Below are 12609 nucleotides of genomic sequence, written 5' to 3' on the forward strand. Positions count from 1 at the left end.
TATATATATATATATATATATATATATATATATATATATATATATATATATATATATATATATAAAGGACAATCCAGCACATAACAGCAGGGTGCAAGATGCTAGCAGGCAAGGCATACATGGAACGCCATAACCAAGTGGCCGGCATAGTGTACAGGAACATCTGTGCCGAGTATAACCTGGAAGTACCGAGGTCAAAATGGGAGGTGCCCCCAAGGGTGGTGGAGAATGACCGAGCTAAGATCCTGTGGGACTTCCAGATACAGACGGACAAAATGGTGGTGGCTAACCAACCGGACATAGTGGTGGTAGACAAACAGAAGAAGATGGCCGTAGTGATCGATGTAGCGGTTCCGAATGACAGCAATATCAGGAAGAAGGAACACGAGAAGCTGGAGAAATACCAAGGGCTCAGAGAAGAGCTCGAGAGGATGTGGAGGGTGAAGGTAACGGTGGTCCCCGTGGTAATCGGAGCACTAGGTGCGGTGACTCCCAAGCTAGGCGAGTGGCTCCAGCAGATCCCGGGAATAACATCGGAGATCTCTGTCCAGAAGAGCGCAGTCCTGGGAACAGCTAAGATACTGCGCAGGACCCTCAAGCTCCCAGGCCTCTGGTAGAGGACCCGAGCTTGAAGGATAAACCGCCCGCAGGGGCGTGCTGGGTGTTTTGTTTATATATAATCTTATCTTTGAAGCGTATTCAAATATTTCATAGAAACGGTGCTCTACATTTCCCCCCTAGCTTTTTTTTGTGTATATAATTGATTGATTTCTACCTGTATACACCAATTATCCCACATCTTTGGCCTTGTCTTTCAGCTGCAGCTGTAAGAAGAGTCCAGTGTCACAGTCAGCTGGCACAATGTCACAAACAATTTGGTGCAGGTAAGTCATTTCGATTTGTAACCAGTGATCTAGCAATAACAGGAAAAAATACAATGGTGGAAGACAGCATGAAACCTACAACATGGCTGCTTCTGTTAGACAACTAATTCAAATGCTTTGACTCAACTTGGTAATTAAGTCAGAGGGTTGAGTTTTCACTGATCTTTAGGGCAGTGTTTGCAGTAATTAGATTCCCACTTGTTGTTATACTGAAAATGCTTCCTGAAACTTGAAACTTTCAGATCGCTACTGTTTTGCACCATGATGTTTTTATTGCGACTAGATATACTAACACAAATGACAGACTTCTAATATTTTATATTTAGTTTAATGCCTCAAAATGTAGAATCTATTACCTAGATATTTGTTCAGCATTTCCATTTATTGCCCAATTCCAAATATCTCCAGCGTAATGTCATTGCACAGTCTAAATTTGTTCTGTAACTGTTTGAGATATTAAAGCAGGTTTAGGTACCTTTGCTATATGCTGCATCATTAATCAAAATGTGTGGGTGCACCTGCAGAGCTCTTGTCACTTCCTATTTAGCGTCTTCGTTGGTTCATCCTGTCATGGCTGTCCACCCCTTGCAGCACTTCGGGACAGGCTGTTTGTTAGCTTGCTGTCAGCCTGTGTTTTTCAAGTCTTGGAGAACATTCAACGCTGTCGGTGAGTTTGTGACTCAGAGAAAACCATCGAGTGTTGAGTGTACCCTAACACTTGAGATCACAACAACTCACAACACCACGTACCAAGAAATGTGTAGCACTCAGATATTACATAGTAATTTTTAGCAAAACACAGAAGTAAATACTAGCATTAACAATGGCTGCAGTCTATTAAGGTGTCACAAAATTCCATGAACAGTCTTACTTATTTAAAGCTTGTTAAATAGTCACAACTTTTACTCTGTTTATTCATGTTTCTGGATATAAAATTTCCTCCTCATTTTTGTGTCCCCAAACACAAATTTTCTTCTGAATGCACTCATACTGCATTTAGGCAATTAAGTGATGTAAATAATATGAATATTTGACCATTTTAAGGCTAACAAAGTCTTCATTTAGAGGCTGGAGGGATTGTTGTTGGCATAAACGCTTTTTCAGCTCACACATCAGACACCGTTTAAAACCTAAAAGGGTTGATCTTTTTACCTCAATTGTGCTATTTTAATCACATCTATAGAAGCCACTTGGCTAGATTTAAGCCCTGAAAAGTAATTAGTAATGTTTAAGCTGAAAAGTACACAGATTTAGTTTACACAAGAAAAACTGGAAACAAAAACGACTGGATCAGGTAAAAAATAATATTCATATTAGTTAATATATCAAAGGCGAGGGGAAATGACGAACATGCCGACAAACTGTCCCAGCTGTAAAAACAAAATGTAAAAGTGCCGCACAAACCGGAAATTGACACTATTTCACTTCTAAATAAAAGATGTGCCCATTGAAAACTGCAGCCCAGATGCAACTTTTACTTTGAAGGCGAACGACCTCCACTTCCGGTTCGTGTTGAACTTGGATTTTCGCAGGGCTAGTAGCTAGCTAGTATTTGCAGACAAACGTGAAAAAGTACAGTCAGTGGTGGCGGTGTGTTAGGAGCCAAGGTTTTCAGTGCATCACCAGTGCATCAAAACATTTTTCAGCAGCAAAGTGTGGTTGTATAACGTACAATATTGTTGGACAACCCTTGAGCACCGTGTCCATGATGTCAATGAGCCTCAATAAAAAGCTATTTTTTGTTCTGTGGGTGTGTTGAGCTGTGCTTAATTTAGGTTTTATTCCAGTATCTTTGTATACCAAAATCTGGGTTTCCCCACACATTTTTTAAAAGTAATAATTTGTTTTATAAACTTTACTAAAGATAATCAAATAATATTTTCTGTACAAAAAGTGTCCAGGTCAAGTTGTACTTTAATATGTTTTTCACCCTTTTTATCACACACAGGAAGCATGTATCCAATTGTTTTGTGAATAATGTATCACTTTGTTTCTGATTGACTGTTGCTTATTGTTACATTGTATAAAGCTCTGCCTTGGCCAGTTCTAATCCAGTGCATGATTCCGGCTCACATTCATCGCTGTCGGTGGGTTAGTAATGCCATAAACTCGCCGGGCGATGAATGACAACTGTGTCCATGCTTGGCTGCGGTTCCTGATGTCTTCTTTTTTTCTTTCAGCTGCTTGTATCTGCTTAACTGATGGATTGTTTGTGTTGTTTTTCTAAATGAAATATGAACCCCAAAAGAAAATAAAGATTTTCAAACAGATTCAAATTACTGTCATATTTGGTGTGTCACAAGATGCATGATTATTTTAGAAGGACTGTCAGTGTAATTTTTCGTTTCTCTGTTATGAATTCTGATAATAAAAAACAAGAAGGAAAAACAGATACAAAACTAGAGTATTTTAAGGATGTTGTGAAGGCCTGAAAGAAACTGAAACAGAATGCAAAATTTCTAAAAGGTCATGGACATAATCACAATACGTCTATCTGATAGCAGTATACAGTCCTGAGGATGATAGGAAGTTCCTGCTCTCATCTGGGAATGACAAAGGCAACCCAAAACCTGGGACTTTTTTTTATTGACTTCTGAGACCCTTCAGCAATGTGACTACACACCAGATTACACACATCAAGGAGTGGGACCCTGTAGAGGATGCTTTGGGATTAGGCTTCAGGCCCCACATATGTATAGACATGTGTGGTGAAGTACTAAATGCGGTATATGTGCAAAAAAGCTATGCTAACTGAGAGCCAACAAAGGTAACGTTATTGGTCTTACTTGGAAATGAGCCAACGCAGGACACTTATAGTTCACACATCTTTTCTGACATTTGGCCAGAATGCTGTTTCATAATGATACAAACAAATGTAAAGCTCAGTTTATACTGTCACAAACCTTTTGCACACATATATGCTTAACCATAGGCTCTGTTCATTATTACAGTATAAAATAATGAGCATTCATTCTTTCGGGCAGGGATAGCTCAGTAGGTAGAGTGGTTGCCCCATGACCAGAAGGTCAGGGGTTCAAACCCACTGAATGGCTACCCTGAGGTACCCCTGAGCAAGGTACCATCCCTACAGACTGCTCCCTGGTGTGCCTGCTTAGTAGCTGCCCACTACTTCACTGAGTGAATGGGTCAAATGCAGAGAGAGTAGTTTCCCCGCGGGGATCAATAAAGTATACATTATTATTATTAAAAGCCAGGTTTCATTTGACTGGGTTTTGTTGAAGACATACTGCACATATCTACACATTTATATCTTCAAAAACAATTGGAATATTAGACGTGTAGTCAACTCCTCCACCTCTTTCTTGCTCCAGGGGTTTTCTATTGTCTGATGTTCAGCAGGTGGAGTGGAGCTCAGGCAGACTGAGACTGTGTGACAGACTTGGCCACTTGGGGATATTCCACCTTTTCCTCTAAACACTTTCTTTGATAGAGGTTGGTTTATGTTTCATCATTCACATAACTTGTTCTTTTTGGATGCTGTCCTGATCTGCAGCCAGCCATTCTGTTTTAGAGCCTTACCAGGGGTTTGCATCATGTGACGAATTCTTTGAGGTTCTGCTCTTGATTGTTGACAAGGAAACCTGTCGGCCTACATCTTGGAGAGCACTGTTGACTTGCTGCATAGCTATAAAGGGATTTTCCTTCACCATGCAAAATATTTATACATTTATGCGATTGCATTCTATTTTCTTTCTTCTTCTTCTTTTTCTGAGTGTGTCCAAATGCTGAGTTTGACTGTGAAATGTCTTTTTTGGTGGGTTTTTTCTCGGGGCATAGTTTTTAATATTTAGTTATCTTGCATCTAAAAACCACAATAACGACAAACTAAAAGACAAAGAAATAAAATTAAATAAAACAGTACATAACATGATACAGTGACTACACATAATAAACCAAGCCAGGCTTAAGTTCTTAAATGCTTAATTAACTGTAAATAAACATACACATAAATCATATATAATAAAAACATGTAAATTCTTAAAAACATTTGCATGCACTTGTGCACTCAGCACTTGGAATAGTTGGTTTTGGGAGGCAGTAATGTGACAGAACAGCTGCACAAGTGACGTGTGTTTTAATCGCATGGTTCATATAACACTGTAGATAAATCCATGCTATTAGGCACTTTGGGAGTTGGGCTGTCATATTATTGTCTCCCCAAAAACACTTTATACATTTTTACCTGATAGGTGGATAGGTATATTTCCAGCACTCTATCATGTCAGGTCCATTTGGACAAGGACACAGTGCTTGTGCAAAAGTATTATTATGAGTATTGTTATGAGTATTAACTCATTAAGCATTACAATCATTTTTTATACATAGGCTCTTGTATAAGTTAAAGAGTGATTGAGGAAAAATCATGCAGCTCTGCATACCTCAAAATCGTCAAGATATTTTCTTGAAATACATTGGAGGATTAACATTCAACATTTCTGGCCAGAGCATATATTAGACATTATTCACAGACACACAACTCCGCCTCAGTCTGAATGGCAGCTCTCCTTTGGGTCTGAACCACTTGTGAGTTATTCTCATTCTGAATTAACCTTTTTAGTAAGCCTACTCAAAATTAAGCTGACAATTGGCACTCTGTTGTTAAATCTAAAATATTACTCACACTATTAGGAACAAAAAGGTGCAGATTCAAGTGACCAAACACTTAAAAACTCAAATGAACTGCAAATAGTGCAGTTACATAAATATATATGCTGTAAAATATATGTAAAATAAAATGCAAGAACGTGGAACATAAAATCAGCCTTTATGCGGATGATGTGTTACTTTTTCTACAAAGCTCACAAACCAATATCTCTGGGGTGATTGAATTGATAAACTCTTTTGCAAGAATATCAGATTACTCAATTAACTGGTCAAAATCTACAGTCCTTCTGATTAATTGCTCCCTCCATAATTCTTCTTCTACACCAATGCAATCGGGAAATATAAAATATTTAGGTATTAATGTTTCTCCCAAGCTTGCAGATCTGACTAAATTAAACCATATCCCACTTTTAAAGAAAGTAGAAGGCGATCTGGCTAGATGGAAATGTTTACCCATATCACTCATGGGAAGGGTTGCCGCTATAAAAATGACGGTCTTACTAAAAATAAATTATTTATTCTCAATGATCCCAACTAAACCGCCACAAGATTGGTTCAGATCTCTAGATTCATACATGTCCAAATTCCTTTGGAAAAATAAGCCCCCACGTATAAGCTTAAAAACACTACAAAAGACCAAGGATAAAGGAGGACTAGAACTACCTAACTTTCAGCACTACTTCTTAGCCAACAGGCTTCAGTTTATCTCAGAATGGCTAAAACATACCCTCTTAGATGAACCTTGGCTAGATGTAGAACAGGCACTTTGCAATAATCTAGAGATTTCAGATCTACCATTTATCAGCTCAAACACCCAACGACATGAATGCTTCAAAAGCATCAACATCAGCTCTTCTCTGACAGCATGGTGGGAGTTTCTAACATTGACGGAGTCTTCATTAATCCCATGCAAACGTACACCTATCTGGAACAACCCTGACATATTACAAAACAATAATATGATAAACTTTTCAGATTGGAGTGGTAAAGGAATCAAATATTTAGAACATATATTAGAAGGAACAGAATTTATTCCATTTGACAGACTAGTTACACAATATGGGATCAACAAGAAAAGATTTTAGAATATCAACAAATTAAATCCATAGTAATTCAATTCAATTCAATTTTATTTATATAGTGCCAAATCACAACAAAAGTCGCCTCAAGGCGCTTCATAGATAGAGAGAAAAACCCAACAATCATATGACCCCCTAATGAGCAAGCACTTTGGCGACAGTGGGAAGGAAAAACTCCCTTTTAACAGGAAGAAACCTCCGGCAGAACCAGGCTCAGGGAGGGGCGGGGCCATCTGCTGCGACCGGTTGGGGTGACAGAAGGAAGACAGGATAAAAGACATGCTGTGGAAGAGAGACAGAGATTAATAACAGATATGATTCAATGCAGAGAGGTCTGTTAACACATAGTGAGTGAGAAAGGTGACTGGAAAGGAAAAACTCAATGCATCATGGGAATCCCCGGCAGCCTACGTCTATTGCAGCATAACTAAGGGAGGATTCAGGGTCACCTGGTCCAGCCCTAACTATATGCTTTAGCAAAAAGGAAAGTTTTAAGCCTAATCTTAAAAGTAGAGATAGTGTCTGTCTCCCGAATCCAAACTGGAAGCTGGTTCCACAGAAGAGGGGCCTGAAAACTGAAGGCTCTGCCTCCCATTCTACTTTTAAATACTCTAGGAACAACAAGTAAGCCTGCAGTGTGAGAGTGAAGTGCTCTAATAGGGTGATATGGTACTACACTGGAGCGGTTCGCAGCCGAGTGTAACGCAGCGGGAATGAGGATCAGCACCTCCAAATCTGAGGCCATGGTTCTCAGCCGGAAAAGGGTGGAGTGCCCACTCCGGGTCGGGGATGAGTTCCTGCCCCAAGTGGAGGAGTTCAAGTATCTCGGGGTCTTGTTCGCGAGTGATGGGAGAAGGGAGCTGGAGATCGACAGACGGATTGGGGCTGCGGCTGCAGTAATGCGGACGCTGCACCGGTCAGTCGTGGTGAAGAGGGAGCTGAGTGTAAAAGCGAAGCTCTCAATTTACCGGTCGATCTACGTCCCTACCCTCACCTATGGCCACGAGCTGTGGGTAGTGACCGAAAGAACGAGATCGCGGATACAAGCGGCGGAAATGAGCTTCCTCCGAAGGGTGGCTGGCCTCTCCCTTAGAGATAGGGTGAGAAGTTCGGCCATCCGGGAGGGGCTTAGAGTAGAGCAGCTGCTGCTCCACATCGAAAGGAGCCAGCTGAGGTGGTTCGGGCATCTGGCAAGGATGCCCCCTGGGCGCCTCCTGGGCGAGGTGTTCCAGGCATGTCCCACCGGGAGGAGGCCCCGGGGCAGACCCAGGACACGCTGGAGAGATTATATCTCTCGGCTGGCCTGGGAACGCCTTGGTATTCCCCCGGACAAGCTGGAGGAGGTGGCTGGGGAGAGGAAGGTCTGGACCTCTTTGCTTAGGCTGCTACCCCCGCGACCCGACCTCGGATAAGCGGATGAAGATGGATGGATGGATGGATGGTACTACAAGGTCATTAAGATAAGATGGGGCCTGATTATTTAAGACCTTGTATGTGAGAAGCAGGATTTTGAATTCAATTCTGGATTTAACAGGAAGCCAATGAAGGGAAGCCAAAACAGGAGAAATCTGCTCTCTCTTTCTAGTCCCTGTCAGGACTCTTGCTGCAGCATTTTGGATTAGCTGAAGGCTTTTCAGCGAGTTTTTTGGACTTCCTGATAATAATGAATAGTCGTCCAGCCTGGAAGTAATAAATGCATGAACTAGTTTTTCAGCGTCACTCTGAGACAGGATATTTCTAATTTTAGAGATGTTGCGCAAATGGAAGAACGCAGTCTTACATATTTGTTTAATATGTGCGTTGAAGGACGTATCCTGGTCAAAAATGACTCCAAGGTTCCTCACAGCGTTACTGGAGGCCAAGGTAATGCCATCCAGAGTAAGAATCTGGTTAGATACCATATTTCTAGGCTTTTCAGGGCCGAGTACAATAACCTCAGTTTTATCTGAATTAAGAAGCAGAAAGTTAGCGGCCATCCAGGTCTTTATGTCTTTAAGACATTCCTGCAGTTTAAGTAATTGGTGTGTGTTATCTGGCTTCATGGACAGATAGAGTTGGGTGTCATCTGCATAGCAGTGAAAATGTATGCTATGTCTTCTAATGATGCTGCCTAAGGGAAGCATGTATAATGTAAACAGAATTGGTCCTAGCACTGAACCCTGTGGAACTCCATAATTAACCTCAGTGTGTGAAGAGGACTCTCCATTTACATGCACAAATTGGAGTCTATTAGATAGATATGATACAAACCACTGCAGTGCAGTACCTGTAATACCTACAACATGTTCTAATCGCTCTAATAGGATATTATGGTCGACAGTATCGAACGCTGCACTGAGGTCTAGCAGGACAAGCACAGAGATGAGTCCACTGTCAGAGGCCATAAGAAGATCATTTGTAACCTTCACTAAAGATGTTTCTGTGCTGTGATGAGCTCTGAAACCTGACTGAAACTCTTCAAATAAACCTCTGCAGATGATCTGTTAGCTGTTTGACAACTACTCTTTCAAGAATGTTTGATATGAAAGGAAGGTTGGAGATTGGCCTATAATTAGCTAAGACTGCTGGGTCTAGAGATGCTTTTTGAGTAAAGGTTTAACTACAGCCAGCTTGAAGGCCTGTGGTACATAGCCGATCATTAGAGATAGGTTGATCATATTTAAGATCGAAGAATTAATTAATGGCAGGACTTCTTTAAGCAGTTTTGTAGGAATGGGGTCTAAAAGACACGTTGATGGTTTGGAGGAAGTAATTATTGAAGTTAACTCAGAAAGATCAATTGGAGAAAAAGAGTCTAACTTAACATCAATGGTACTAAGAGTAGCTCTAGATAATATTACATCTGTGGGATGATTACTGGTAATTTTTTCTCTAATGATAAAAATTTTATTTGTGAAGAAGTTCATGAAGTCATTACTAGTTAACGTTAAAGGGATGGTTGGCTCAAAAGAGCTCTGACTTTTTGTCAGCCTGGCTACAGTGCTGAAGAGAAACCTGGGGTTGTTCTTATTTTCTTCAATCAGAAGAAAAAGAAACTTGATTTAAAACAAGAAAAAAAAACATAATAAGAAAGATATAAAAAAGAAATTTAAACCGGGTCAAGTTGAACTACAAACACCACCAAGTGTGGTTCAATTTCTTACTCTTAAAACCCCCAAATTACTATCCAAAATATACAGAATGCTTTCTAAAACAGATGAATCAATATCACTTCCTATTGCAAAATGGGAAGCGGATTTATCAGTTAACTTAGACCAAAACTTCTGGTCTCAGATTTGCTTAAAAACCTTTCATTTAATTAGAAATCCCAGTCTTCAGTTAATTCAATACAAAATATTACATAGAGTGCACTATACAGGCCATCGGATGTTCAAGATGGGCTTTACGTCTACCAACAACTGCTCACACTGCCAAACCAATTCACCGGACAATTATATCCACGCTCTTTGGTTCTGTCCACCAGTTCAGAAGTTTTGGCGCGAGATATGTGAGGACTTATCAAAGTGTCTGAAATGTAACATTCCAACTTTCCCCTTAGTGTGTTTGTTGGGCAGCTTAGATAATGTCACTACAGAAAAGAATATAGCCCATATGGTTTTCACTGCCCTATGCATAGCCAAGAAAACAGTCCTCATGAACTGGAAAAATAAAAATAATCTTAATTCTAACCAATATAGGAATTATCTATTAGATTACATTAGTCTTGATACAGCCTCTGCCACCACATCAGATCAATTGCTCTGGGCTCCTTTGATCAGCTCCATCACCTAGTGGGGGTGGGTGGTCATAGTTTGGTCCCACCTTCACTGCTGTGATTGGTGTGGGGGTAGGGACAGGCTTGGGGCGTCGGGGGGATACCCAGGAGCATCTTCCTTGGAGGGCTCAGTCTGGGGTTGTGGTCATGGCCTATTAAGGGCTCTGTTGGCTCTCAGGTGACTGTTTCCTCGTGGCTGCGTGCAGCGGGGCTAGGGGAGGGTCTGTGCTGACGGACGTGGGTTACTGACCTGGTAGCCTGGCTGCCCCTGGTTGGGTCTGGGATGGGTGTGGGGTTCTGGGGGTGCTCCATCTCTGGGCTGGGGCCCTGGCTGGGCCTTGGGGGCTTGGGTCCTGGTTGGTGTGTTGCTGGGGTTGTGGGCGGGTGGGTGTATGGGGGCCCAGCCCTGGCGCAGGAGACTTCCAGTGCATCGAGCCACCTGGGGGGCTCTTCAACTGGTGTGGGAGGCTTAGGTGAGAAAAAGTGAGGAAGAGTGAGGAACTCACTCAATTTTATCCCACAACTTAGACATTCACATTACTCACACTCTCATTACACATACATATAGGACCTTGGGGGTGGGCACGCTACACGGAATCCAAAAGACCATCAGGGTGTACACCTCACCCCTGGCGTCGTTGCCCACCTCTCAATTTTAAATACATGTAGACATTGACAGCTATTAGGAGGGGCTATGCTGCTCTCTGGCAGGTAGCTCCATGCCCTCCTGGGTTTTAAATGCACCTTAGAACACACAAGCGTCAACCACTACATATGAGCGGGCTGAGGGAGGTTTGGAGTCTTCACACCCCCCCCCCCCCCCCGTTCTCTGTTGGGGCCGGGGAGCTGGGTGGAGGAGTTGGCCGTCCAACTGGGGTCTGGAATGTGGGGCCTCCCTGCTGCTGCCGAGTTGGGGCAGTCTGCTTCTCTCCACCGCAGGGAAAAGGGTAACACCCCCTGGGTCTGGGTGCAGTTTCCCCCTCCAGGGGCAAGGGTACCTAGACCTGGGGCTTAGAGTATGCTTGGGGAGTGTGATTGTGTGTACAGTGTCTCTCTATGTCTGTCTCCACGTTGGGTGAGTGTTGAGTAATTGCATATGAGAGCATGAGGGTGGGAATGGATGTCTGTATCTGTGTGTGCCTGTTTGTCTGTGTCTATATGTCAGGTTGGGTATCAGACGCCACCTCTCTGGGGACATCTCAGGCCCTCCAAGGTATGGAGGCCTATCTCCCCCACCACTTCCCCTGCCAGGGCAGACGCCCTCAGACATCGGTGCGTTGGTGGTTCTTTGTGTCCGGGGATGGGCGTACACACCGGCTCACTCCGTGGTGGCTGCTTGTCGGGGCCTGGAGCCTGGGGCTCGCTCGGGCCACTTCAGAGGTGGGGTGCCCCCGCCTCTCGGCCTGGGGTTCGGTCACTCTGGCACAGCTGGCTGCCGGCGGAGCTCACGAGCACGTCACTGGCTTCTGCTCTGCGGCTACTGAGTGAGCCCTCATCTGGGACTCTCCTCAGCTCTTTCTGGGACAGTGGCGCAGCTGCCCCTCTGTTAGTCTTCCTTGGTCTCTTGTGTTCTGAGGGCCTCTGGATGTCTGGAGTTTTGATCTCCTCCATACCTGCTTCATGCCCTGAAGGACGGGGCTGTGGCTCCCCACACCCTCTAGCAGATCGTTACATGAAAGAACCTTTTAAATACAAGCGCGTCCATGCTCACAGGTGTACACACTGTGCGCTGTCGACCTTATGTGCTCCACAATAATGTTTAATATTTAGTATTTACTGTTATATTCACATAGATCATCGTGATGTTGTTTATTATGTTGCTCTTTTTTTTCTTCTGCTTGTTTTCTCTTTTTTCTTTCTCAGCAGGTGATCCAGGTGATTGATATATGTATTTTTTGTCTACTTATTTTGTTTGTTTTTGTTGTTTGCCCTTTATCCCCTTCCCTTTTCCCCACTGTTTTTCTTTCCCCCTTTCTTTCTCCCCTTTCTTTTCCCCAGTCAAATCTGTCCTGTATTTAGCAAGTGAAAATAAAATAAAATAAAGAATAAAAGGTGAATCAAATAGACCATTACGGCAAGGCTGGGATGGTCCATTTGGCAAAGTAAATCCGTTGGGCATCTTTCTTTGTCTTTAGACAATAATTCTGATGACAAAAGAGCCAAATGGGACAGGCCAAAAATAAAAAATAAGGTTAACAAATGTACTAAAAAACACTACACACAAACAAAGTTAGAGATTCATTTTACTTTTAGCATCAGTCAACTT

Source organism: Aulonocara stuartgranti, assembly GCF_965226115.1.
Source record: "Aulonocara stuartgranti genome assembly, chromosome: 4".
Classification (NCBI taxonomy): domain Eukaryota; kingdom Metazoa; phylum Chordata; class Actinopteri; order Cichliformes; family Cichlidae; genus Aulonocara; species Aulonocara stuartgranti.